Raw genomic sequence first — 27,704 nt, 5'->3', positions numbered from 1 at the left:
GTAACAAGCAATGATCCAGACTCAAATTCTCTTTCCACTCTCAATATCCGTCCATCCCTGGGGCCTGCCCCACATCCAGAGTGTACTGGAGCATATGTTCTACACACAGATTTCCATGGCTTTGTATGCTTTCTCCTAAATCCGGGAAACCTCTCTGCCACTTATCTACCTTAAAAATCCCTGTGAATTCTTCATGATCCTTCTTAGATCTCTTGTGTGAAGCTATCAGTGGGTTGCTCTGATAGAATTACTCACTTGCTTTTCTGCACCCATTACCTTTTATAATTAACTTCATTACAGTGTGTATTACGTACTACCATAATTATTTGTGTCTTCCAGAAGACTGTGGGAATCACATTCTTTTTTATTATGGAAACCCCAGCCAATATTTGGCAAATGGTATGTTCCTTAAATATTCACTGAATAAATTAGTAAACATTTCTTTGCTAACTGACACAATTTATGAGGGTTAATAAAACTTTCTTCTCTAAACTATTGCAGGGAGATTTCTTTCTGTTTCCTTGTTTTTACCATGCTAGAATGTATTTATATGTGTGTACATAATCTGTGTAGATTGCCCCACTGCCTCATGGCACTGGATAAAATTACAGCCAGGATACTTGAACAATGTCTGCAGTCAGGACAAGGTTCTTTTCTAGGAGGTGACAGTGCTTTTTCCAATGACCTGCACCTGTTTGACTCACCTACACACATGAAAGGTTAATAGAGCCAACCAGGCATATCTGGAAACAATATCCCTGGAAAGAGCTGTCCTCATCTTCAAGATATGTCAAGAATCAGAAATTTCCTGGAAGGAGCTATGGATCTCCAAAGGAGATTCTGTTGTCTACGTGGCAACTACCCTAGCTGCCTGCATTTTACCCACACTGCTGCCCAGGGACCCCAGAAGTGCAGTGACCCAAGCCCGCCCTAACACAGCCACTGGCAAGATCTGGTCTCATGGATACTAAGGGTTCTTTATTTACCACAAGCTCAAGTTTCTACCACTGTTAGGTAGTCTGTAAGACTCCCAGAACAGGGTCAGAAGTACTGCTTTCTTTTGGTTTGACTTTGAATGCCTTCAAAGTAATTAGTTACAGATATCATTGTCAAAAGAATTACTTCTTGGAAAATAACATATTATGCCATGATTTTTAGAGTTCACTGCCTTAGATCACCTTATTCAAGTGAAAATTTAAGTATGAACCCAATCTAGAAAATAAGAACTCGTTTGACCAAAGTGAGGGTGGGCTCACCAGACCCCATTTGCTCAGAACTCCATCTGAACGTGTCCCAGGGTCCATAAGGAGTCCTCAGACAGCACTGATGGCCTTGGTGTGCTTGACTTTTAGGGCCCAGCTCTGCCAGTGCTGGCGCTCCCTTCATCAGATCTCCTCGGCTCTCACTGTTATCGTCACCCCTCTCTCACACTCCTACCATGTTATACTCACCAAAATCACAAACATACTTTAGCATAGTTTATTTCCTAACATCCTTCCCTTTACCCCAGTTTAGCAGTTCACTGTTCTGCTCTTTTCCTAGAAAACTATACCTATGGCACTGATTTTCTCATAAACCACTGTTTCTAAAATATACTGGACTCCACTACTACCTCCGCTGCCATCCCTGAGGTCTAACTCAGTATCAACTTTTGCTCACACATTGACTGTGTTCTCCTCTCTAGTCTTTCTGTCTCCACTCTTGCTTGTTTAATATTCTCCAGAGAGCTGCTGGACAAATATTCTAAAAGCATAAATTAGGTCATAGCACCTGATGATTAAAGTATTGCATCTCAATACATTTAGAATACATTTAGAATAAAATCAAATACATTTAGGATAAAATCCAAGCTTCCTCCCAGGATGTTTAAATCCCTGTAGATCTACCTTCCTCCTACTTCTCCAACTTCAGTTCAGGAGTCTGGAAGACTTTTTACCTCCTGCTCCTACCTGATCCCTCCTCAATTTTTTTTCTACTTAAATATTATCTCCTCAGAAAGGTTGTCCCTCACCCTTCGTACAAACTTTGTCTCTTGGTCCCAATTCTGCCTTTTCTGATTCACTTTGTTTATTCCCTTAATGATACATGCTGCAGGCTATAATTAGCTTGTTACTGCTTTTCTGTTCATATATGTCTGTCTTTCCCACCAGGACTTAAGCTACCCAAGAGTAAAGTCATGTCATTCTTGTTTGCCCATGGTACAGCACCTAGCTCATATCCTGGCACAGGATTTAGAGCATAAATTTTTTTATTACTGCAAGAGCAAAAAGTTGATTTGGGATGATGAAAGTGGTCTAAAATTAGCTTATGGTTAAAGATGCACAGCTCTGTGAATATACTAAAAACCATTACCACTGAGCCATACCCTTTAAATGGCTGAATTATATGGCATGTCAATTATATCTCAATAAAACTGTTTTTAAATTAATTTACTTTACCCCTTTAGCCTTAATTTTCATATTGCTTAAGTTGAAAATAATAATAGCAAGAGAAAGGGGAGATATTAAATATAACTTAAGAAAATTTCTGTTCACTTGACCACGACCACTCTAGTCATCTCTCAGGTGTTGAACCACTCATTCAGAAGCCCTTGGAAATGGCCTTTGACCTTCAAATATCAAAAATAACACCACACTGCCTTTGTTCAGTGATGACGGTTACTGTCAATCTACTGAAGTGGAAACCTGGACAAAGATAGAAAAGAGAGAGGTGGCAGGGAGAAAGGAAGAAAAAGAAGAAAAAAAGTTATTCTTCAGACCAAAAAGCTGTAGGAAATCACTAGAAACATACCATCCTTTATAAAATTACAAACAAAAGTTTATCCACTTGCTTTGGAAATTCTTTCCTTCAGGTTTTTGTGTTTGCTTTTTTTGCTATGTTTATACCTTAGTCAGGTTGGGCTACTATAACAGAATACCATGGAGTGGGTATTTTAAGCAACAAACACCTGTTTCTCTCAGTTCTAGAGGCTAGAAAGCCCAATATCAGCATGCTGACAGATCCACTGTCTTCTGAGAGCTTGCTTCACAGTTTCTGGTGGTCACTTTCTTGATGTCTCCTTACATGGTAGAAAGAAGACAAGAAAGCTCATGAGAACCTTTTTATTTTTATTTTTATTTTTATTTTTTACAAGAAGATGGTTCCATTTTTACTCTAAATTATCTTCAAAAGGCTTCACTTCATCCTAATATCAAATTGGGGGTTCAGACTTCAACACAGAAGTCCCAAGGCAACATAAACATCAAGTGCATAACAGTTGGATTCCTCCAGAGCCGGAGCCTTGAAACAGGGATTCAAGTGTACATTGTTTATTTGGGGAGTGACCTTAAGGAACACAGGTGGGCAGGGGAAGGGAAGGAATCTATCTCAGGGGACTGAGAGGGGGCTATTATGGGGATGTGGTGCTCATCCTGTGGGGGCAGAACACACTGCAGCACCATCTCAGAAAGATACATTTATCTATCAACTCACAGCTGCTGTGGTTTGAGGGCTACTCCTATATTTATGCCTTAGCATTTCCAACTTGCCCTACATGGGCCATGCATGCTCCAACAGTTTCAGTTTTTGCAGGAAGAAGATCCATGGAACCTTACTCAGATACTAATGGGGTCTTCCACATCCCAGATGTAGACCGCAGACATACAATAGCCCAGAGGCAAAATTTAGGAGCAGCAAACCATCTTCCTTACTTCCTCTGCAGTCAGCTCCGGGTGCACTGGTGGATGGATGGATGGACATGTGCTGAGTTTCTCCAACTCTGGACTGTTTGTTCCTCTTCCAAATCATTCTTGAATCTGGGGCCAATTAGAATCTCATGGACCTCATCATCACAGATCATATTGTTAGTAGACAAGACCAGCTCTGGATTCCATGGTAGAAGTTGCTACTCAGCACAAAATATGTGTGGAAATGTGAGGACTTAATCATTAGGAACGTATTGTTTTCTTTCTGAACTTAATTTTCCTTTACGTTCCTTATTACATGAAGCTCACAAACCTTCCACTCTTTTTATTCTGCCCTCCGTATATTGCACCAAACTACAGGTTTCCCAGAGACCTTGTAAAACTGTAATAATGTTAAAACAACATCAGAAAAAGTGAGTGACTTACTACAGCACAAAAACATGTAAACTACAGAGACTCTTTTTACACTTGCTGGTTGAAAAATTTAGAGTTAAGACTGTTAGCCACTGCAGTTAACATGGCCCAGTGATATAGTATTGCTTTAAAGATTCTACACAAAAAATTAATGCTGTTGAGTTACCTTTCTGCACACTAAGAATTTCACTCTGCTGTGTTCCATTTTGATCTATGTTATTTTAGAGATTTCACATACCTTGCCTTTGCTGTGTTAAGTGTCTTAGGATGACTTTTGTTCAAATGTAATAAAATTTTACTCTGCTGACACTTCCTTGTCTTGTCTCTCTTGTCCATCTCAAATTCCCTGTCTGCGGAAGTTGCTACTGTGGTAATCTGTACTGCGATAGCACAGTTCTTATTTGTTTGGGAAATGCCCTTGAGCCTGTACAGGAACCATGGTAGGACAGCCCTCCACAGCTACTTTAGCTGATATCTCAGGGGAAAAGTAGCTGGTCTCACCTTAACCTGCAAGGACGGAGACCTCTTGTCTGATCCTCAGGCCTGATAGATGGAATGCCTTCACCTTTCAGTTTTATAGGATATTTGCCACTTTTTTTTTTTTTTTTTTTTTTTTTTTTTTGGCCTTGCTTATCTTACCAATGCCAACACACAGGTGGGAAATGAAAATCTACCATGTCACAATCACATGAAGCCATCACATTCAAATGTTCCAAACCTTACTGCTGGCCTTTGTTCCTGACTACTTCTGCCTGGAATGTCCCACTCTGTGTGCTTTGTCCTCACAATCAATTTTCTCTGTTCATTTAACAAACATTAACTGATATTTGTTTTAGGCCAAGCATATTTGTTGCTAGGCCCTGAAAACACAATGGATATAGGACCCTGTGTTGGTTACTTTTCTCTCGTTGCTGGGACAAAATACCTGATGCCCAAAATTAAGGAAGGAAAGGTTTATTATGCTTATAGTTTGTGGAGGTTTCAGTCCGTATTTGGCAGATTACAAGGTAGAGTGGCACATGGCAGAGGGCTACGGCTCAGGGTGGCAGGCAACAGCAAAAGCAACAAGCACACACCAGCGAGGAATGGGGGAGGAATCGCCTCAAGCACCCTTTTCCTCTCCCTTACATATGTAAACTATCCACCCCAGGGTGGGTGCAGCTCTCACACCCCTAATTATTCAAACTTTAAAAGCCTGCCCCATGGCCGCATGAGGCTTTGGGGGGACACACAGACATAAACCATAACAGACCCCTACAGACCTTCAATCTAGTAAGTGGAGGAAAACAATATATATGCAAGGCACAAATAAATACATGTATAATTACAACTGCAGAAAACTGTTATAAATTATTTTATGGTGTCTTGGGAGGGTGGTGTATAGCAGAGAAAGGGAAAATGGGAAGACAGTCTAGAACACAGAAACAGAACGGTGAGTTACGTAGGTCCATAGTCAATTAATATACAGCTATATCTTATGTAATCATTCTCTGTGTGATTTTGAGTAAGTCACTTGGCTTCCTAATCTTTAGTTTTCACATCTTTAAGGTAAAGATCATGCCATCTATTTATACAGATATTGAGATTGGACTAAATTATAACACCTGGCACAAAGAAAGTACTCAGGAAACTTTAGTTACTAATTATTATTAATTAGTAATAATTAATACTGGGTGATCCAACATGGGCGATTTAACGTTCAAAGACCAAATAAGGGATAATCGTGCTTAGGGTTTGGAACAAAAACATTCCAATAAAAAGAAGCATATACACAGAGATGGTAGACCTCAGTTGGACATATGATCTATCAAAGGACCAGTGCTGCTGAAACTGCGTGAGTGAAAGTCCGCTTACAGGATGAGGTGGGAGGCAACCATATGGTGGCTGTGGGCTTTCTCCAGTGATGCTTAGCTGCATGAGTGCCAGCCTAGGGAAAGCAGATGCTGGCTTCATCCAGCATTGGTTTATCCCCTAGAGAATGTGAAAAAGAAAGGAAAGGATGTTGAGAGCACTTGTAACACAATGGTTCTAATGAAAGATTATGCAGTCTAAGCTCGTAGGAGATGATACTCTGACTAATGAACACAAAATAGAAGAAAGAATGAATCAGTACTATCAGCTTAAAAGGAAAGTTGTTTCAGAGACCTTTGATAAGGCAGCTAGAAAAAAAAGAAGCTAAAGTAAAAAAGTAGGGCCTCTCGATTTATTGTTTCGGAGATAGTCTGATTTCTGTGGGCGATAAAATCTGAGGTGTGGTTCTGAGACCATATGGCTAATGTGGGATGGTGCTCAGAATGCTCGGTACGGAGGACATCAAGGAAAAAAGAGGCAGAGTATTGAATGAATTATCCATACACAACCCTGCTACCAGCCAATACGGTGACCCTGCAAATTACTAAATGGCACTCCGCTTCAAGATGCTATATCATTATCTACCAGAGTTGGTCAAAGTATCTGTGTAAAGCAATGATGATGACATTGAAGAAGTGGCCCCAGACTTGCACACCTATTAGCAGAAGCCCTGTGCATACGTGTGTGGAATCTAGCAAGAATAATAGGTGAGGTGAAAAGGAAGATGCTTCAGGAATGAAAGTCTGAAGAAACTGAAGGAGAATGACTAGAGCTGTTGGCTGACAAAAACTAGCAAGGGGAAATGGTGGCAAGTCTAACAGCATGAATATCAGGGGAATAGAGCTTTCACAAGAAGGAAGAGGAATAAAAATACAGACTCAAGAAGAGGGTACCAACTCCATTCATTTGGGAGTTATGAAGCACAAATAGACTGCATGAAAGAGCTGTGACAGCCCTACCTTGTTTTTCCTAAGACTTAGATAAAATTTATCCTTTCATAAAAAATATTTCCTGATTTTGCCAGTTGAAAATAATTTTTTTCACTGAAAATCATTAATAACTAATTTGTGCCTCCTTCCTCTCCAGATATTTCTCTGTTTTAACTGTAAATCATTTGGGTAGGTTCTTATCTACCCTAGCAGAATGTTTTCTCCTTGAAGGTAGAACACTTTTTGATACGTCATTGTATCTCCTATAATACTGTCTCTTCCTTTATGTACTTGTGGTAGGGACTTAATAAATATTAAATGAAGAAATATTACTTTTTCTTTTTCCCCAAATCTTAGTAGAAAGAACTGGTCATGCTTATGGACTAGTTTTGTGTATATTATATCTAGATTCAGTGTAAATGTGAATAGCTGGCTTTATATTGTGAGTACACGGTACCAAGTGAACTGTATTTAATGGTATTGTCTATAGTTTCTCTGAATAGCATTACCCCTTCCTTTGTAGTTTTTTGAGTGGTACCAACAATTGGATGCATTAATAATAAATTTGTAATAAACTCATTAGGTGGAATTATCTTTTATAGTTTGCATTTTTATTAAACAAAAGGTACCATTTTGTTATTTGAAATTATTATTACAAATAATAACCAACTGTGAATTAACCCTTTTCCATTACTGTAGTTTTAAAAATATTTTTATTTTTGAATATTGAGAAATTTTGTTATTTTTTCTTCATTAAGTCAATCATATCTTTTAAATTCATAATAACACACTTCATCTTAGTATAAAAATTGAAAACAGTGAAGTTCATCCTCATTTTAAGAATACTAGAGTATACAAATGAGTATTTAGGAAAAGCCTGGTAGAGAGAACTTATTTACTTTATGTTTAATTGATGCATTAGTTTCTTATTTGATGATGATAGTAGGGGATATTTTTACTCTGGAACAGTAAATTAACGACTATTTAAAAGTTCCTCTTTGGGTTCCTTCAGAGATGTCAATTTTTTTCTAAAATTTGAAAAGAAAACTTTTGTTTTTTCAATAAATGACATGAGAATAATTGAAAATATACACGGATAAAAATAGAGTTCAGACACAGACCTTCCATACTTCAAAATAGATTCCAGACCTTAATGTAAAATACACTGCCATAAAGCTCTTAAAAGAGAACATAGATAAGCATCTAGATAACTGTGGTCTGGAGATACAATACCAAAGTTATGATTCATGAAAAAAACCATTGACAAGCTAGGCTTCACTAAAATTTAAAGCTTCTCTCTTAAGTGAGAAACATTGCCAAGAGAATGAGAAGACAAGCTACAGGCCAGAAGAAAATGTTTGCAAAAAACATACCAGACAAAAGACTTTTCCAAAATATACAAAGAATTCTTAAAACTCAACAATAAGAAAACAAATGACTGAATTCAAAAATGGGTAAAAGACCTTAAAAGACAGCTCATCAAGGAAGATACATGGAAAGCAAGTAATCATATGAAAAGATACTTCATTTTATATCATTAAGGAATTGCAAGTTAAAACAATGATGAGACGTCACTACACACTTATTAGAATGGCCAAAATAATCCAAAACATGTACAATATCACCAGCAAGCAAGGATGTGGAAAAACTGGAACCCTCATCCATTGTTACTTGGAATGAAAAATGGTAGTTCTTTTTCAGAGGCAGTTTGGCAGTTTCTTACAAAATTAAACATACCCATGATCCAGCAATTGCACTCCTCAGAATTTATTCATTTGGAAATTTATGTCTGCACAATACTCTTTACATGCTTTATAGCCATTTCATTCATAACTGTCAAAATTTGGAAGCAACAAAGATGGCCTTTAGCAAGGTAAACATAAATAAACTAAATTATATCCAAGAAACTGGAAAAAATTAAGCACTAAAAAGAAATAAGCTATTAAGCCATGAAAAGACTTACAGAAACCTAAAAATGCATATTACTGAGTGACAGAAAACAACACCATATACTACATAATTCCAATTACATGACATTCTAAGAAAAGCAAAGCTATGAAGACATTAGGAAAAACATCAGTAGTTTCCAGGGACTGGTGTGGGAAAGTAATGAATAGATGGAGCGCAGAGGGTTTTGTAGGACAGTGAAATTATTCAATTATTCTACATTAAGCTATAATAGTGAATTCCTGTCATTACAAATTTATACAAATTCATAGGCTACGTGATACTAACGATGTGAACAATGGACTTTTAGTGATTGTGATGTGTTGTTGTAGGTGTGTGGATTGTAACAAATGACCCACTCTGTAGGAAGGTGGTGATGGTGAAGAAGACTGTATGTGAGAGCAGGGAATTGTGTATGTGCTAAGCTTTTCACCACTGGGTCAAAATACCTGACACGAGCAACTTAAATGCGGAGAGGTTTACTTAGCTCACAGCTTCAGAGATTCCAGTCCATGGTCAGCTGGCTCCAAAGCAGAAACAACATGGCTGAAAGGCATGGCAGAGGGAAGTTGCTTACTTCTTGGCAGCCAAAAGCAGAGTTAAAGGAAAAGAGCCTGAGAAAAGATATACCCTTCAAAGACACATCTCCAGTGACCTCCTTCCTCCAGCAAACAAAGTACAACCTTCTAATAATACATTCAGCTCTGAACTCCTCAATGGGTCAATACATTGATTAGATTAATGCCCACACGATCCAATTACCCCTATAGGCTCCGCTTCTGAGCCATATTGCATTGAGGATCAAGCCCTCAATACATGAGTCTTGGGGAAACATTTCATATTTTTCTTCTGAATTTTCTACTGAACCAAAAACTCTAAAATTGAAGTCTATTTTTTAAAAATGTTCCTAATCTTCAAAATAGAATTATTTTCTTAGGATAATACTTTTAGCTCTTCTTGGTCTGACCTTCATCTATCTCTCCTCTTATTTCCCACCACATCCCTCCATAATAACATAATACCATCCCTCCATAATACCATCTATGAAATATTTATTTAGATTCTTTATGTGCAGACATTTCCAGATGCTAAGGCAAAATAGTGAAAAGACAGAAACTATTATAATATTTATAAAAGTACATTATAATCATTGATTTTTTTATTTTAAGATTTTGAATTCTTTGAGGATAGAGTATTTGTTTTGTTTTACCAATATGATAAGTACTCAGATAAAGCTTGTGGTTGGATAGATGAATACATAAATAAGGTTTCCCTTTATAAACACTGAAATTTTAAGATCAGATGCGTATTTATAATTTCTCCTAAAGTTTCTATTTAGAGGCTTAAACAAGCATGCTTTGTTATGTGGACATTCATTATTAAATTATTCTCCTTACAATACAGTTGCTCTTGAGTGACAATCCAGTAACAAATGAGTGTGTTCCATGTCACAGCAGTGGACGTGGCTACTGCATCCACACCTATCTCCCTTTGGAACGGTTGCAAAGTTCTCCCTTTTCCAACTGTTATGGTTCACACTTACTGACAAAAGTCTTGGAAAAAGAAATAGAGCTTCACAAAGAGCTTGGTTTTAACTTTTTACCAATTAAAAGAGCACAGATGTCTGAGTCATTTCTATTTGAGATCTTCTTAATTGATTTTTTTTTTCCCTTTTTGGTGCTGGGTATTGAACCCAGAGCCTTGTGCATGCTAAGCATGTGTATTACCGTGAATCTTAACCTTCAGCCTCTCATCTTTTTTTATTTTAATGTGGGTAAGTAATAAAAAGTACTAGAGGCAGGTGTGGTGGCACACACTGTAATCCCAGGACTTGGGAGGATGAAGCAGGAGGATCACTGTGATCCAGCCTGGGCTAATTAGTGAGCTCAAGGATAGCCTGAACTACACAGCAAGACCCTGTCTCAAAAAAATTCTTATGATAAATTTTCAAAATACTTATTAAACTTTTAATTATGAAATGTCAAATGTACATAAAAATTGAGAAAGTAAAATAGTGAATCTTCATGGCCAAGCACCAGTTTCAACGATCATCAACTCTTGGCCTAATTTATTTCATCTAAAACCCTATCCACATCTCCTCTCTCTGCTGGCCATCTGGTTATTTTGAAGTAAATTCCATCTGTAAATATTTCAGTGTATCACTCTCAAAAAAATCTTCTAAAATTTAATTCTATTAGCATGATCTGTAAAAAGAAACTCATGCTTATTGGTGGTCTTACTCACACTGCAAAATCAGAATAATGCTTGACTCTGTCCCTTTATTAATTTTCAAAACAATAAATTGATTTCTGTTATGGTCTGTGTCTGGACATCCCCCTAAAGCCTCTTGCAGTCATGGAGGGCAGGCTTTTAAGAGGTGGTTGGTCTAGAATTTGTGATTGATTCATGGTTCAATGCTGAGATTGAGTGTGAGTGTACACCTGCCCTAGGATGGGTAGCCTACATACAACATAGAGGATTGAGAGAGGCTTATCCCTTTCCTCTCTTGTTGCTTTTGCTATCTTCTACTACCATGAAAGGTTGCCCCTCTGCCAACTGCCACCCTGCCTTGGACCCAGTCTACTGTGGACTGAATCCTCTACAAACTGTGAGCTAAAGAGACCTTTCCCCCTCTAACTTTGGGTGTTGGGTAGTGTGTCTCAGCAAGGACAGAAAAGTACTTAGGACACTTTCCTTGCATCCTCCTAAGTTGATCAGTGTGTTCCCCTTACTCTCTGTCACTATGAACTTCAAAAGTTAAATATATTTCATATGTTTCAACTCAAGCATTAAATATATTTGAAAATTCAGCGATCTCATCTTTGTATGGACAGACCCCTCCAGGTTGGCTCCTGAGTGTCTTTGACATGTCTCCAATATGCTTCAATAGCTTCCTGGTTTTCTTGTATGACATGCCACATTCATCCTGTCCTTGACCTGAAATTGGCCATTTCTCCAATTAATCCTGGTTAATTTTGGTGGGAATGGTTACATATCACAGTCTGATTGGTAGAGTTATATATTATAGACCTTTTCAGTAGACAGAGCTTGTATACAAAATATATTTAAAGAATATAATGATTAGTATTTTTCATCTATTTCACCAAAGCTATTTGATTTATAGAACAGACTATTTTCACACATACTATTAGAGTTACATTTTTAAAGTCTTTCAAATTTCATACAACAATAATAGAAGATAATATCTGAGAAAAGAATGCCTCTTGAACAATTGCTATTCTGATGTGAGACCCCTCTTTTAAACATACTCTTTAGTTGAAAGGCATATTCAAAATCTTACAAATGAATGCATCAAGTGTTGAACTGTCCATGTTAAAATTTTTTTTAAATCATCTTTAAGAGAAAAACAAATATGTAATCACATTTTTTAAAAAATTGTAATATAGAAAGAAAAGTACATATACCATAAAGATTTTGGCAGAGTATGCTGCCACAGAAAAAAATATACTGAAAGCATTCTAAAACTTACTTTACTATCCTTTGTAAGAAATGTAAACTTCAGGAAGTACATTAAGTTTTTTTTTGCTTTAAAATCTTGTCGTGCAAAAGATATATGTACATAAAATTCCAGTATCAATTTTTATCTTTACAATTTGAATGCATATTTTGAAAGGCAGTCTTTTCAGAAAGGGAAAAAGCCTTATTTTCTGTATAATAAACCACATTCTTATCTAACCAGTTTTGCTTCAGAAGAATAGACAGATTAATTTCTAACCTTATCAAATTTCCTGGTTATACCAGACTGGTATCAAGTAAATATTTTCAGAATTCCTGTTCATTTCTTTAATATTGTCTTGCATCTTGTGTATTAAGATGTCTGGGTTCATAATTTTTCATCTACACTAAATGGATGAGAGCAGAGAAGAGCAGAAATAGCTTTACCCGAGTCAATTTTCCAAGCATTCTAATTCAGGAGTGTGGAGAAGACAGAAATTATGAAGTCCCTATTTTTGTCACTCTATCTTGCTCTCTGCCATTACCTTCTCATCTCCAAAAGCTTTTTATCCCATCATTAAAAGGACTACCAGCAATGGGTGCTGATACTGTGTCATTAGAGTCATAACTGTAAGGCTCGAAAAAGACCTGACTCTTCCAGCTTCCAACCTGTTTGCCAGCAGAGGCCTTATCTGCAGTGGGGAACTCAGCTCAGCACCAAGGCTGTAATTGGCAAACACAGGATGCTGTAAAGGAGGTAAGATAGGACAAGAAAACTTGCAGGTCCCCAGACATCTAGAAACACCCAAAACTTTACACTGGATCCTCAAGGACTTTGCCCATTGAGGTGCAAGACTGTCAGGGGACTGTCCTTTGTTGATGTCACACCTGGTGGTTGGAGTTGGGGCAACTCAAGACTGACTGAAGATCTGGTCTTTGAACTCTGGACTTTTTGAATACATGCTGTTATTCCATTTCTACCCATCAGTTTCACTTCAAATTCACAGTTAAACTTCACTACAGTATGAAAGAATGTAAGAATAAACAGCCTACAGCTGACAGGGAAAAATCATAGACATCATCTCGGGTTAATATTCTTGGTACAAATCTGACACAATAAAGTCTTTCAAGTGGCTTCTGTTGGCATTTAACTTTGAAATGATAAGAACTTCCTAAATTATAAAGTTTCATCTCTAGCTCATTGAATTTTTGTTAGGCTTTGTTAGTTCTGCTGTTATTTATTTAGGTTTGTGTTTGGTTTTGAGTGGGGCAAGTTAGGATTCATTTATACCTTTGAGAATCTGATGCGTGCTAATGATCTCATCTCCTCAGGAAAACACACACACACACACAAACACACATGCACTGTTTTACACACAATTTCAGAAGCACATTGATCTATTCCCTGTTTCACCCTATTTCAGCTTCCCAATCCAAAGATAATTTCTTGCCTTTGATACCCGCTCTGCTCTGGGAAAAATAAACACACTCAGCCAGTGGCTGTGGGACTCTGCATGTACTTTGGATTTTTCTCTCTAACCTTGATGTAGGATAAAAGAAACAAAGATGGGTAGGAAGGAGACAAGGAAAATCATAACTAAAAGTTATAGTTTTAAAGAGACTGCAGTTTCTGTGACCTCCGTTAAATTTACCCAAGGCAATCTATATCAGCATTCCTTTGGTTAAATTTTCCAGACTTATCATACCCCAAAAGTCCTCCATAGTGTAACTCCATAAATTGACCTAACTGAGAAAGTAAAGAGCAGGAACTTGATCTCAATATTATAGACACTTAGGTTAGGTAGAAATATTAAAGGCAGTTAGATAGACTGACTCTAAGGAGTCAGTGCAGATACATTGTAACTGTGTGTAGAGGTGCATTCTTAAAATCCAAACAAAAGATGAAATTACTACACTTACATACTTCCCCTGGTGATAAACAATAATGATTGATATTTTAAATAGGCATCAACTACCTGGGTGGGGAGCCAGGAAGAGTCCCTCACCCCACCCCCCAGAAAAGGTCTTTGTTCTTTCATGCACATTTAGGGTTGTTTTCCCATTGGGTCAATGTTACCTAAGCAACTATACTTGTAATTTTATTAGTTGATCATAGTTTTGTCCCACCTTATGCACACCTCATGATCTTGCTTTCTAAAGCTTCCCTTGAGAACTGGGGTCTTCGGCAGCTCACTTCCTGGATCCCCTTCTGTCTCTCTTAGACAGAAGCTTTCTTCCCTTCAGTGTATATTTCCTACTCTTAACTTCCATTGTTCCTTAGAATTGATTCTTCGATTTTGGGGAACAGGAACTCTGCATATCAGAACTCTAGCAGGTTGGGAGTTATACTTCCCTTCTATTATTTGGAGGTCCTATATCATCCTTGTATTACTATGATAAAGTAACAGATTGAGGAAATTCAAAGAATGCTTAAATTATCCATCTTTTAAACAAACAACCAAAAACCAAAGAAAACAACTGAGCTCATCTCTGCAAAACAGGCCAAAAGGGTAGCCTTCTAGGGTGTGGACTATCTTTTTCTGGCCTTTCTGGGGTTTCCACCCTGTCAAGAGAAGCATTCACGAAACAATACTTTTTTTTTTTTTTTTCTCTCAGGGCCCAGATTCTGTTTCTTTGAGCCTGTACTTTTAAATTTCTGCCTAATATAACATTTTATGCCTTTTACTGATCCATCCTGCAAATTATTTTTCTGCAACAGGAATCACCAGACCTGCAAACTTACTCTGTGGGTAGGCTGGGTTAGGTTCCTTATCTTAGCTTTGGAAACCACCTTAGACCCTGAATTTTTAAACCACTTCCTCTGCTCTTGCTTTCTAACTGCCAGAATCCATGGTGATCCTACCAGGCTCTTCCTCCCATCTCAGCTGTGCGGGAAGGAGCCCTGCCTGGGACCACACTTGAGAGGTTCAGCTCACCACCCCCACCTTCACAATGACTCCTGTGGGGTGCCGCAGTAATGACAGGATAATGACAATTCCACAGTCTTTCCTCACAAATTTTAAAGCACTCAAGGCTACTGCATTTACATTTTCACAGGAGAATCATTAGTCCCTTGATGGAGAGGGATAGCTCTTCAATTCACAGTGTTTTTTTTAAACAGTGGGGAACATTTTATCAGGAGCCTAGACAAAGAAGATAAAGTATGACTTAATGACTCCCTTTGTGCATATATTTCTATATTTCATCAAGGACTACTCTGTTTACAGAAGTACAAAAAACATATTATTTTCATTACTTGAATATAAATCAAATCAGCATTTTTCTTTTCCAGTCAGTTTACATTTTCTCACAAAAGTGCCAAATCTAAGAGCTAAAATCTATATAATTCTAAGCCTCTTGCATTTTAAACTTTTCTAGAGAAATAATAGAAAGTTACTTAAAATTACATTTCATAAACATGCCCTTCCTATAAGATGATTAAAATTTAGCTGCAAATTTAATTGAATTGCAATGAAAGTCTTTTCTTAATGATAAAATAACTTTAAGAAATTTTAGTTATTTACTGATCTGAATTTCAGCCAATATAAAGTTTACTACCTAGTATATTTTTGTGATTATTTGCTTTCTTTGCTCTTTTTTGGTATCTGCTTTGAAGGATTATTAAGAATAATGTCCACTGAAATATGTTTCATAATAAAAAATACTATTCTCATACTTATTAAAACAGTAAGGCACATTTTATTAAGACTATGGTGAGCAGTCCAGGAACTGTTTCAATGGAGTTTTGGGGTAAACAAGAGAGATTGGGTTTGACTCTGAATATAAGAAAAATGGGAATTTACAACCTACAGCAAATTTGGGGGTCAGTACATGGGAAACTACTAATATTGATATAGGGGAAAGAAACTCCCAACCTGAAAGATATCTGGAACAAGTTTGTGTTCTCTAAAACTGAAGAATGAATTTTAGGAACAATGAAGGTTAAAGCTTCTGTCTGAGAGAGGGATAGAAGGGGGCCGAGTAGGTTGTCAAGGACCCTGCCTTTTCTAGGGATTTTATAGAGCAAATCCACGAGGCGAGATATGTCCAAGGTGCTGAAAAATGGGAGATCAAAAGGTGGGCATGAGGTGAGACGCTATGGTCAGCCAATAAGATTACAAGTATAATTATTCAGGTAAAATTGATTAAATTGGGATCAAATGGGGGAAGTGAGTCATGTAGCAAGTGGACATGAATACAGAACAGGGGCTTTTCCTGTAGGGGTTGGGTTAGTGACTCTTCCTGGCTTTTCAAGGTGATTGATACCTATTTAGAATATCAATCCCTGATGTCCATCCCTAGGGAGGTATGTGAGTACATTTGTTTTATCCTTTGTCTTGAGGTCTGGCACACAGGGGGAGTGCCTGTCTCCCACATTTGCAGGGTATCTTGTCTTACATACTGGCTCCCTCAGGGGCCCAGCCCTGTCTGACTGCCTGTAATATTTCTGTCTAATATTTCTATCTACTCAGTTGTCTACAATAATAGGATAGGGCAATTCTTCAGTAAACCAACCTCAGAAATGATTCTTGGTGAAAACAGGCCAGGTGACCATACATCACCTGTGAGATGGTAGGGGGGTGAGTAATTTGATTAGGATTCTGGATGGACAGAATTTTTACTAATGCTGAGTAGTACAAGGATGGAGACAGGAGCCCAAAATGGGTATAACTGAGAACATCAAACCTGACAAAATTTTGGTCAAGGAGAAAATCTGTGTAAGTCAATACAAGATAGGCTTTACATGTAGCACTATTTGAAAAAGATTCAATGTCTTCCTTATTTGAATAAATGAGTTTTAAAAGACAGATTTTTAATGAAATATTCCCTCAGTAGTTTAATTTAATTTTTTCAGAAACTGAGTAGTGTTGTTGTACTGTTTCTTACATTGTGATAATACTTAGCCTCAAAAAGAGATGAAAAAGTTAGTAGTGTCAACATGTGGGCACATCACTGAATATATGAACTGATAGGATCCAGGACAAACACACCGAAATATGATACTTTGGTGTTTAAAAAAAAAAACCCACAGAAGCGGGTGGGTCTCTAACACTTTTTACTACTTTTCTTCCCAGATAGAGGTTATAAAACTTGGAAAACAAAATTTTTACCTTCTCTGTACTATATTTATTTATCTATTTTTATTTATTTTTGTCTTTTTTGAGACAGGGTCTCATTATGCAGTTCAGGCTGGCCTTGAGCTCACTTTGTAACCCAGGCTGTCCTTGAACTCACAACGATCCTACTGCCTCAGCCTCCTGAGTGCTTGGATGACACGTGTGTGCCACCACGCCCAGTCTCCTTCTCTGTATTATAGGTAGCTAAATTAGGTGGAAATCAATAGGCAGTCAGAGGAACAGGCCCTTTAAAGAGTCAATGAAGTGAGAACACTCCAAAACTATAGCTGGAAGTGCATCCTCCAAAGGCCAGGCCTAGAGATAAAGGTGTAATGACCAGCCCTACATAATTACGAATTAAACAATAATTTGAGATTTTACTGTGATTGCTATCACCTGTTCCACTAGTGTCCAGATAGACATCAGTTACCCCGGTGGATGACCAGAATATCCAGACCCATCCCTTCCCAAAAATGCCTTTGGTCTTTCCATGTAAACTTGCTACATGACTCTATTGGATCAATATTAGCTAAGCAGCCATCCTTATGATCTTATAGGTTGATTGTAATTTGACCCAAATTGTCCCCACATTGTGACTTTGCTATATAAATTACCCCTAAGAAAGGCCCTTGATGACAATCTATTTTCAGGACCCCTCCAGTCTCTTGGGAGCTAATTCTCAATAAATCTTTTCCTACTTAACCTCCATTGTTCCTTAAAAGTCATTCTTAGATTTCAGGACACAAACATGGCACATCTACATCTAGTGGGTTGGAAGTAATATTTCTTCTGAAATGTTACAGGATTTTAAGAGACCAAGGAGACCAACAGATGCAACAGAAGGATTTATTTAGGTGCACACCAGCCTGGTGGACTTGCATCCAAAAGCTAAGCCCCAAACAAAGGAAAGGCTCTAGTTTTATACATGTTGCTGAGGGGCCAAACTTGTGGGTGGGCAAACAGGTTTACAGAAGTAAAACAAAGACAGTTAGTCAACCTGTGCCTTTTTTGCAATTTTGCAAGTCTTGGTGATCTTGTTCAGTAAAACAAGATGTTATGAGAACAAGAGGTTGTGACAAGTTAGTTTCATAAAAAAAAACAAAGAACAACAGCTGTACAGAGAGGAGTAGTCTAAGGAAGAATTGGCTCAGATTGGGAAAACCTAACTTTTTAAGTCCTGCTTCATTCCCCCCTTTGATGCTTTCTATAAATGAATTTCAAGAGAGTATCATTATTATCATTTATTCTGTTATGGGGGAGTGGCTCCCTATTAGGCAGGGGCTAGTGCTTGGTTGGAGCCATTAGTTGAGCAGTGGTGTGTCTGCCTCTCGTGGCTGACTGACTGTTTTTGACAAGCAAAGGTAAGAAGCAAGGTAGAATGAGACAAACTCACAAGATGGCCAGAACTATTCCTTTCAAGGTCTTGAATCCTCCAAAGGATGAAAAACAGCCTCCAAAGAGAGAATCTGGAGGCCATTCTTTTCATTCTTGGACAAGGACATGGGCTAATTTCTGGATTCTGGCAGTAACCTCATCAATGACCTTTCCATTGTCATCAAACTCTAGGCAGTAGTCAGTTAGATTGAATTTTTTGCATACCCCTTCTTTCTGAGTTAGGAGGTAGTGTTAAAGTACAAAGAAATGGCCCTTTTATTATATAAAGGGACCTTGATTCTGTTGAAGGGGCCACAATCATCTTTTTCTTTTTCTCCAGCATGGACCTTAACCCGATTTCATAAGATAGAAACTTGGGGTCACAACAGATGTAAGGCTGTTTATTTCTTGGGTCACAAACTGAGAAGGTTGTTTCATTATAAGTTTCTCATACTCATGAGTATGATATAGCAGGGTTCTTGTTATGATGTTCTCCAACCTTGTGGTATAGATGTAGTGGGAACTTCCTTCTAGGGATTTTTTTCCCAGCAGGGACAAAGGGAGAATTATAACAAAAGGAAAAGAGGCTCATGCTGTTGTTGTAACTCCATGTTGATCCTCAAGCTTCAGCCATGCATGGGCTGGTCACCTTCTTCAGGGACCAGAACAAGGCTGCTGTTTCCTCAGGCTTCAGCCTGAGGAAGGCTAGTCAGCTTCCAGACTAGTCAGCTTGCAGACTAGAGCAGGGATGCCATTTCTGGTGGCAGCATGGTTGCTGTAGGATCACCTGGTTCAGATGGTCTGTATCCTGTTCGCTGGTTCATTTGTCTTGGGCTACCAGTTTTAGACAACTCTAGGAGATCCAAGGCACAGTTCCTGCACTTTAACAGCAGTGAGGTTGAGCAAAACTACAGTATGGGACCTATTACATATGGGTTCCAAGGTGCTTGGATTTCATTACTTGAGGATCTGAAGGGCTGTATTGGGTCTGTCAGACTTATGGGCATTGTCCCTTGCATCCAGCTATGGATAATGCCAAAGCCTACATCTGTCCTTTTAGGGTCAATTTCCCTAGTTCATGGAGATCACCCTTGATTTGACCTATGACTGGAGATGGCCAGTTGAACAAGATCACATGAGGGGAGTACCCAGTCTGTTTGGTGGGGGTGCACCTGACTCAGAGGAAGACAACAGGCAGGATCTGATCCTATCTCAAGTGCCAATTTTTTTTTTTAACAGTTGTTTGAATGTCCAGTTTATGCCCTCCACTTTTCCTGAGCTCTGTGGCTGGTAGGCTGTGTGTAGCTTTCACTTTATTTTTAATATCTGTGTGAGTCCCTAGACTATTTTGGGTATGAATGCTGGTTTATTGTCTGACCCCTGTGTTAGGGGTAGGCTGAATCTTGGGATGATGTCCTTTAACAGTACCTTTGTCACCTCCTGTGCTTTATCAGTTCAGGTGAGGAAAGCCTCAAGCCAATCTAAAAAGGTGCAGACAAGTACCAACATATACTGACAGCCTCCCACTTGAGGTAGTTCAGTGAAGTCCATAAGAGAGATCTTACCCATTTCTTGAATATCCTGGGCCTGGGTGGGCCCTTGTCTTGGGGTGTTTTGAGCACAAGTCAAGCATTGCTCACAAACAGCTTGGGTGATGGCAGTGAGGTGCACCACATAGAAATTATGGCCTAGTAACATCTCTAGTGTCGTTTCTTTCCATGTGAGACTCTTGATGGCACTTTTCTACAAATCTTGGAGCCATCATTTCAGAGATGACCAGTCCATCATCAGCGAACTCCCACCATCCTCCCTTGATATAATTTCTACATTCTTGGGCAACCAGGCTTTTGCATTCGAGAGTAATTAGGGATCTTTGGGAGAGGAGGCTCCAGGATAAGGAGCATGGCCACTACCCCTCTTTCTGGTTGTGGCACCATCATAGCAGCCCATTTTGCTTCCCTGTCTGATTCTTGGTATCCTCTGGCTTCTAATGTTCCAGTTTGTTGGGGTCCCCTGAAGCATATAACAACCACTTTCTTTGGGACCCATATAGCATCTAGGAGCTGTAAAATTTCTTCTTTGTACTTTATTTCTTTCCCCTTAGTGGTTAAGATCCCTCTGTCCTTATATACAGCTCCATGAACATGTAGCATAGCAAAGGCATATTTGGAATAAGAAAAACTCTCATGTCTATTGTTGGGTGGTTGGGACTGGGAGGGTACATACAGCCTGTTTCCATTCAACGCCCAGTTGCTATTTCCTTATATTATTGAACTTTTGTTAGCAGATTTATGCCTTTTGCTTGGACACCTTATATCCAGCCTTCCAAGTAGATGAAAGAGGTCTTTAGTTTCTTGCTAGCAGCCCTTGTGAGTTGAAGCTGCCAAAAAGAGGTCATCTGTACACTGTAGCAAGGTGCAATTTTTTTCTGGCATGATGAAGACTTTGAGATTGGTAGCCAGTGCCTCTCCAAATATCATAGAGAGTTTTTGAACCCTTGAACACGCCTAGTCCAGGTGAGCAGCTCCTTTTTCCCATGACAGAATCCTCCCATTGAAATGCAAAAATGGGCTGACTGACTGGTGCAAGGTGGAGACAACAAAAAGCATCATTCAAATCTAAGCAAGCAAACCAGGCAGGATTTGCTGCCTCATTCCCAGGACTCATTCCTATCAATGTATATGGATTTAGTACTGTTGGGTGAATGATTTCAGTGGCTTGATTTATAGCACACAAGCCCTGTTCCCAGTTTGTGTACTGGCAAAAACAGGGGGCTTCAAGATGACTAGCATCTAGCCAAGATTCCATGTTCCAATGTCCTTGAAGGCCTTGTTTGACCTCCCAAAGGAGGTGGTATTGGTTGACTTGAACTGGAATTACTTCCAGTTTTAGTTGCACTATCACTGGTGCTTGATTCACAGCAGCACAGGTGGATTATCTTTGGCCCATGCCCCGGGAACAGCTCATCTATTCTTGGTCTCCATTTTTCAGCTGTGAGGTGGTTAGGGTTAATACCATGGCCACTGGATGAGCCAGACTTAGGTCTTATTTCCCTATGGCCCAAAGACAATTTGGGCCTGTAGTTTTTGGAACAGATCTCTTCCTATCAAGAGAACTGGGAAGTTTGAAAGATGTAAGAATCATGTTAGACTTCTTGTCCCTCTATGGCATACCTTATGGGGCAGCAAAATGGCCTCTTCTCTGGTACTCCAGTGGCTTCAACAATAGTTGCATGTTTTTTGGACAAAAGCCCAGTGAGTTGTGTTACTACCAAATGTTCAACCCCACTCTCTAACATAAAGTGCATCAGTTGGCCCCCTACTTTCATTGTGACCATGGGCTCCTGGGGGCCTAAGGAGATGGAGTCCAGTCTTGCCTATTCTTCATAATGTTCAGTTCCTTCCAATCTGATGAGGTCAGCATCTAGCTCCTTCTGGGGGCAGTAGTCTTTAGCAGGCAGTCTACTTGTTTTGTAGTTCTTCTCATCTCCTCCATCTTTTTTTTGGCATTCATTTTTCCTGTGTCCTTTCTTTTTGCATCACACATATTGATCTCTATCTAGTCTTGGCCAATTCTTGGGTTCTTGCCCAGTTTGGCCCCTTCCTGGATTGTGTCCACATCCCCACCCTTTTGCAACTTCCATTTTTCTCTCCATGAGTACTGCTGGCAACAGATCTGCTTTCTTTTTGAGCCTCTAACTGGCTTCCTGTTTGGCTTCCTACTTATGGTTAATGTACATCTTGTTGGCCCTCTAAAAGCTGGGTCACATTCATGCAGCAAAACCCTCTATGTTTTGTGGTTTGATGTCTCCCTGAGCCTGCCCCACAAATACTGTGTTTACCATGTGCTGATTCTCAGCTCCCTCAGGATTAAATGGAGTATAGAGCTGGAATGAATCACAGAGCCTCTTGTAAACTCGCTGGGACTTTCATCAGTTCCCTGGAGTATTTCTGAGATCTTTCCCATATTGATTGCTCTCTTCTACCTTCCTTTGTTCCTGAGTCTCTGGGCAGAGTTGATTTTACTTTTCTTTTTGTTTTTAGGCTCAGCTCAGGCCATGGGTCTTTTGTAATATGCTGCTAGACAGGGCTTTAGCCATGAAGGTTGGGTCTGGACTATATTCAGACATGAGGCAATGAAAGGAAACTGTACTAGATACCCTGGGTGTCCTCCACTGCTGGTCAGCACCCGATATACATGTCCAATTGTTCCTTATTTATTATCTCTTCAGCCATCCTCCAACATCAAAGGAAAATCAATCAATTTTAACACATTTTAAACAGTATTAATGACCATACATAGACTTATTATCCCATATAAGTATATCTCAGCTATGTAATAACAAAATACTTCATTAGAGCCAACAGATGGCTATATTTTTCCTTTTAGTGTTAAAGACCAAGTCAGAAAGGAGAGCTGAGACCTGGAAAGAACTGACTGACAGAGCCAGGGCCATAGTCCCCCTCCCCTAGTCCTTTTGAGTAACAAGGAGCTTTTAGAAGGAACAACCTGGGCTCCACCAAACCAACAAACAAACACACATATGTTTTTGATAAATTAGATTTGATAAAATAGATTTCCTTTGACATAAGTGAGCTTTCAGTTTTGCCATTATCTCTATCTTTCAGCAGAACAAAACTTTTATCATAGGCAATCCTTTTATATTAAAAGTATATCTCTTAGATATACCCTTTCATATATTTTTTCCATCCCACTTATTATAAACATTTTATAACAAATTTGGCTATAGCTGCTTGGATTTTTGGTGTCCTTATCTCCCCCTTTTCTTTCTCTCAGATTGTTACATTTTAAATTTGACTGGTTGCCCAAAGACTTCTAAGTAACCTTGAATCAGTGTTATCTTAAGCTAGCAGAGAGCAAAGAATAGGCAAGTTAACATAGCATATTAATTAAACAGTAGTACCAACTTAAATTGCTAGCCAAGAGTAAGTGTATCAGCCAGCTAAGATTTGTAACTTGATTTCTTTCTTGTCTAGGGGAACTTTCCTCAAGGGAAAGAGGGATTAATCCTCTTCTGGCCCCTTTTTTGGTCTTTTGGGAAATGGAAGATTTTGAACATCTGTTGGCACCTTTTAATTTAATTTTAATTTTTTTGAACTGAAGATAAGTCAACCTTGAACATACGTTTTAATGGGGTGGGTTTTGGTGCCTTTTCTCCCATATCTTCCCTGTTACAGTGCAAATCACTCCCTTAATCACTTTCACGTTAGGCTGATTAGATTGCCTCCCTGTTTAAAAATTCATCCCCTATTTCTCAAGACAGGCACTCCCCCAATTCCAAGCTTCACCGTGGGCCCCAGTTCTTCTCCCTCACCAAAGTCCTGCAGCAATCCACATAAAGCTGGGGACCTACAAACTCTAATTCTTTCACAGGCTAGGGGCCTGAGCATGGCACCTTGGGCCCCGACTTTCTGACCCCGTGCTTGTTGGTCCCCATTGGTCCTCCTGGAAAATGTCCCAAGGCCTGGTAGAAGACAGCCACAGCTCCTCAACTCTGGCCAGTCAGCCCCAGACAGGGGCTGCTACAGCTCTTTCAAATGTCTGCAGGTAGTGCCAGTGATGTCCAGCTACCCATGTGGCTCTTTCTTTTTTTTCACCCCTGTGGCTCTTAAAGCCAGAAGGAGACCCTGGAGCCAGCCAGCACTTCTCTGCCTTGTTCTGTAGAGTGAACAGCCTCCAGCCTTTTGCTCATGGGCTCTGGCCTACACACAGTCCCTACACTCATGTCCCCAGTGCACTGCTCCCTGCCCGCCTGCTGCAGTATCCCAGGCCCACAACAGCCAAAGTCCACAGCCCAGCCCCTTGCCTCTGTGGACAATGCGTGCCCTGCCACGGGCTGAGCTGAGTGAGGTGGTGCTAGCGGTGGGGTCGCAGTCAGGCCAGGCCAGGCATAAGGAGCAGGAACTGTGTGGCTCTCACCTCCACCCCCTCCGCCACACTGCCGCACCCCAAGCTTTTTCTGAAATACAAGATGACCCCAGTTTCATCCCTCTGACCTTGGTAGGCACAGCTGGGCCTAAGTCTGTTGCCCTTGTGCCCCCATCTCAGCCCAGCCACTGGACCAGCTCAGGAGTGTTTTCAGTCCCACTGGGTCCCACACTTGCTTGAGGACTACAGTCTGTACACTAAGAGATCTGCGGCCCCACACACTGTGCTCCGTTCATTCACACACAGTCATGCACCTCCCCATTTTTGGTTCCTTTTCCCAACATGGGTGCAGGTTTCATCTGAAATTGCATGAGTCAGATTACTTGGTACATTTTGGGAGGTGATCAAGCTCCTCTTCCATCTTATGAGACAGGTCCTGCCTCAGGGCCCAAAACCTTACCATGGTCCTACAGCACGCTGTTTCAGGATCGTAATGTAGCTAGCCCTTTGGGTCCTAATCCACTGACAGGGAGGGATGCTGGGCTGCAGGAGGGCCAAGTACCTCTATGAGTTTAAGTCTCTCCGGTGGCACCAGTGATCTTGGGTCTCCTCCAGCTTAGGGTCAATGGCCTGCTGCTAAAGGAGATAGCAAGACTGTCATCTCTGATCCTGGATGGGATGATCCCCCAGGAAATACTGCAGGATTTTCAGAGACCAGAGAGACCAACAGGTAGACCTGAGACATTTTTGCAGTTTTACAGGTCTTGGTGTTCTTGTTCAGGTAAAACAGAACGTTAGAGAACAGAAGGTTGTAACAAGTTACTGATTTCATAACAGAACAAAGAACAACAGCCATAGGGAGGAGGGGAGTATAAGGGGAAATTTGTTCAGGTTGGGAAAATTCAACTTTTTCAAGTCCTGCTTCAGTATAACCTGGAGTAGGTCATAAAACCCTTTTGTGAGCATATCTAATGACACTGAGACATACACTAAAATCTGAACAAAACCTTTGCTGAGTTCTGGTTTATGACCATTAGATTCTATCTTCTTTGTCTAATTATACTTCTTTCCACCTACCCTCTTCTTCATCAAACTTAGCCTAAGAATACATGAGATTTCCTGTTCCTTCGGGTTTTCATTTCCTTGTGAAGGATTCCATACCATGTAAAATTTATATGAAACAGTTTTTTATGATTTTTCTCTCATTAATCTGTCTTGCTACAGCACCCTCAGAGACAAACCTACTGAGAAGAGAAAATTTCTCCTCTACAATAGTCATTAGCAAGCATATTAGCATGAAATTTATTAGTGACCCTTTATTTAGAGTCCCTCTAAATACAACAGCAGAATTCTGAGGACAAGGTGACCAAGGGTCAAGAGCAGCACATCAAATCAAACCGCTTAGCAGCATGTAGGTAAGAAGATGGTCGGGGCTACCAGCATCCTCTCTTTCCTACAGTGCTTTGAAATCACAGGTACTAGGAAAGGCTTCTTTACTTCTCTCTTTATGTCCTTTACTCTGAGACTGCTCAGTCAAAAGCAGGACTAATTTTACTTGGTTTTTGTGTTCCTGGTGCCAGTTCCAAGGTAAATGATCAGTAAGTTCTTAAATGTTGATGTGGTGTCAGTTCCTTGTGAAAACTTTCTTAGAACATTGAATTGGGTGATTTTAATTAACTCTTTTATCATGGAACTGAATATATATTGAGTGCTGTTTTGGAGTGTTCCACAAAGACTCATGTATTGAGGAGGTGATCTCCAGTGTTGCAGTGTTCAGAAGTGGGGCCCAGAGAGATGATTAGATCATGGAGGTGCTAACCTCATGCACTGATGCGTTCATAACTTAATGGGCTCATAGGAGGTGGCGGCCAGTTGGAGATAGTAGTTTATGGGGTAGGGGAGGTGTGTGACTTTGAAGAGCATATTTTGAACCTAGTCCCTTCCTATCTCTCTGCTTTCTGGCTTCCAGGAGGTGAGAAGTTTTTATTTGCCACAGCCAAGAAACAGTAGAGCCAAGGAACCATGAATTAAAACCTCTGAAACTGGAAACCAAAGTAAATCATTTTTCCCTTCAAATTGATTTTCTCAGGTATTTTGTCACAGTGACACAAAGCTGACTAACACAAGTGACAATCTGATAGTATATATAGCTGTTCCTTTTTCTGGGACTTCTGAGCTAGGTTGCCTAACTGTCATCGACACATCCCTCAGACTCAGCTCAGACCATGCTTCCTTCTGGAGTTTTCTGGATCATGTTGGGGTAGACTGTTCCCAAGCACTACCAAGTTTTGCCATGCCACCATGACAAATGCTTTTACCGTTAAGTAAAGAGACTGACAATACTACTTCTGCTTTTACAGTTAAGTAAAGAGACCAACAGTCCTCCAAACTGGTGTGGAGCTTACTTCAAAGAGAAAATATCTGAGCTGCAGAAGAATAAGAAAGAATTTTATTTGAACTTCTCTTAACTGAGAAGAATAGAACTTTATGACAGTCAGCTTCCACAAAAAAAATACCTTTAGGGAAGGAACCTGGGGCACCAGGACAATCCACCAAAAAATTGTATGAATAAGCCTTATCAGAGCTTTCCATCTTCTGAAACTGCAACATCTACCCCTCCTGTTAGGTGGGCATCTAACTTTTATCCCTGTTTGAGGAGTTATTTTTTCTGTGAGGTATTTCTGCACATCTAATAATTTTTCTCCTGTTAATCTGTCTATTACTTAAAGAATATTATATGTTTCCCAGTATTTGCTTACAATTAAGTAAACCTTGATTGAGTTCTCTCAAAGATTGGTGTGTCTGTATAAATCCTCCTTTCAGAGGAGGTTGGGTCTGGTTTAAAGAAATATAGACCCTTCTCCACTGCTGGTGGGAATGCAGACTGGTGAAACCACTGTGGAAATCAGTTTGGAGATGCCTCCGAAAACTAGGTCTAGAGGTTCCATTCAACCCAGCTATCCCCCTGCTGGGTATTTTCCCAGAAGATCTAAAAACATCATATCACAGTGATATATGTGCACCTATGTTCATAGCAGCACAAT

Source organism: Chinchilla lanigera, unplaced genomic scaffold (assembly GCF_000276665.1).
Source record: "Chinchilla lanigera isolate Chin_1 unplaced genomic scaffold, ChiLan1.0 scaffold00010, whole genome shotgun sequence".
In the NCBI taxonomy this organism is placed as follows: Eukaryota; Metazoa; Chordata; class Mammalia; order Rodentia; family Chinchillidae; genus Chinchilla; species Chinchilla lanigera.
The sequence above is the reverse complement of the archived record's forward strand: the minus strand, read 5'-3'. Positions refer to the sequence as shown.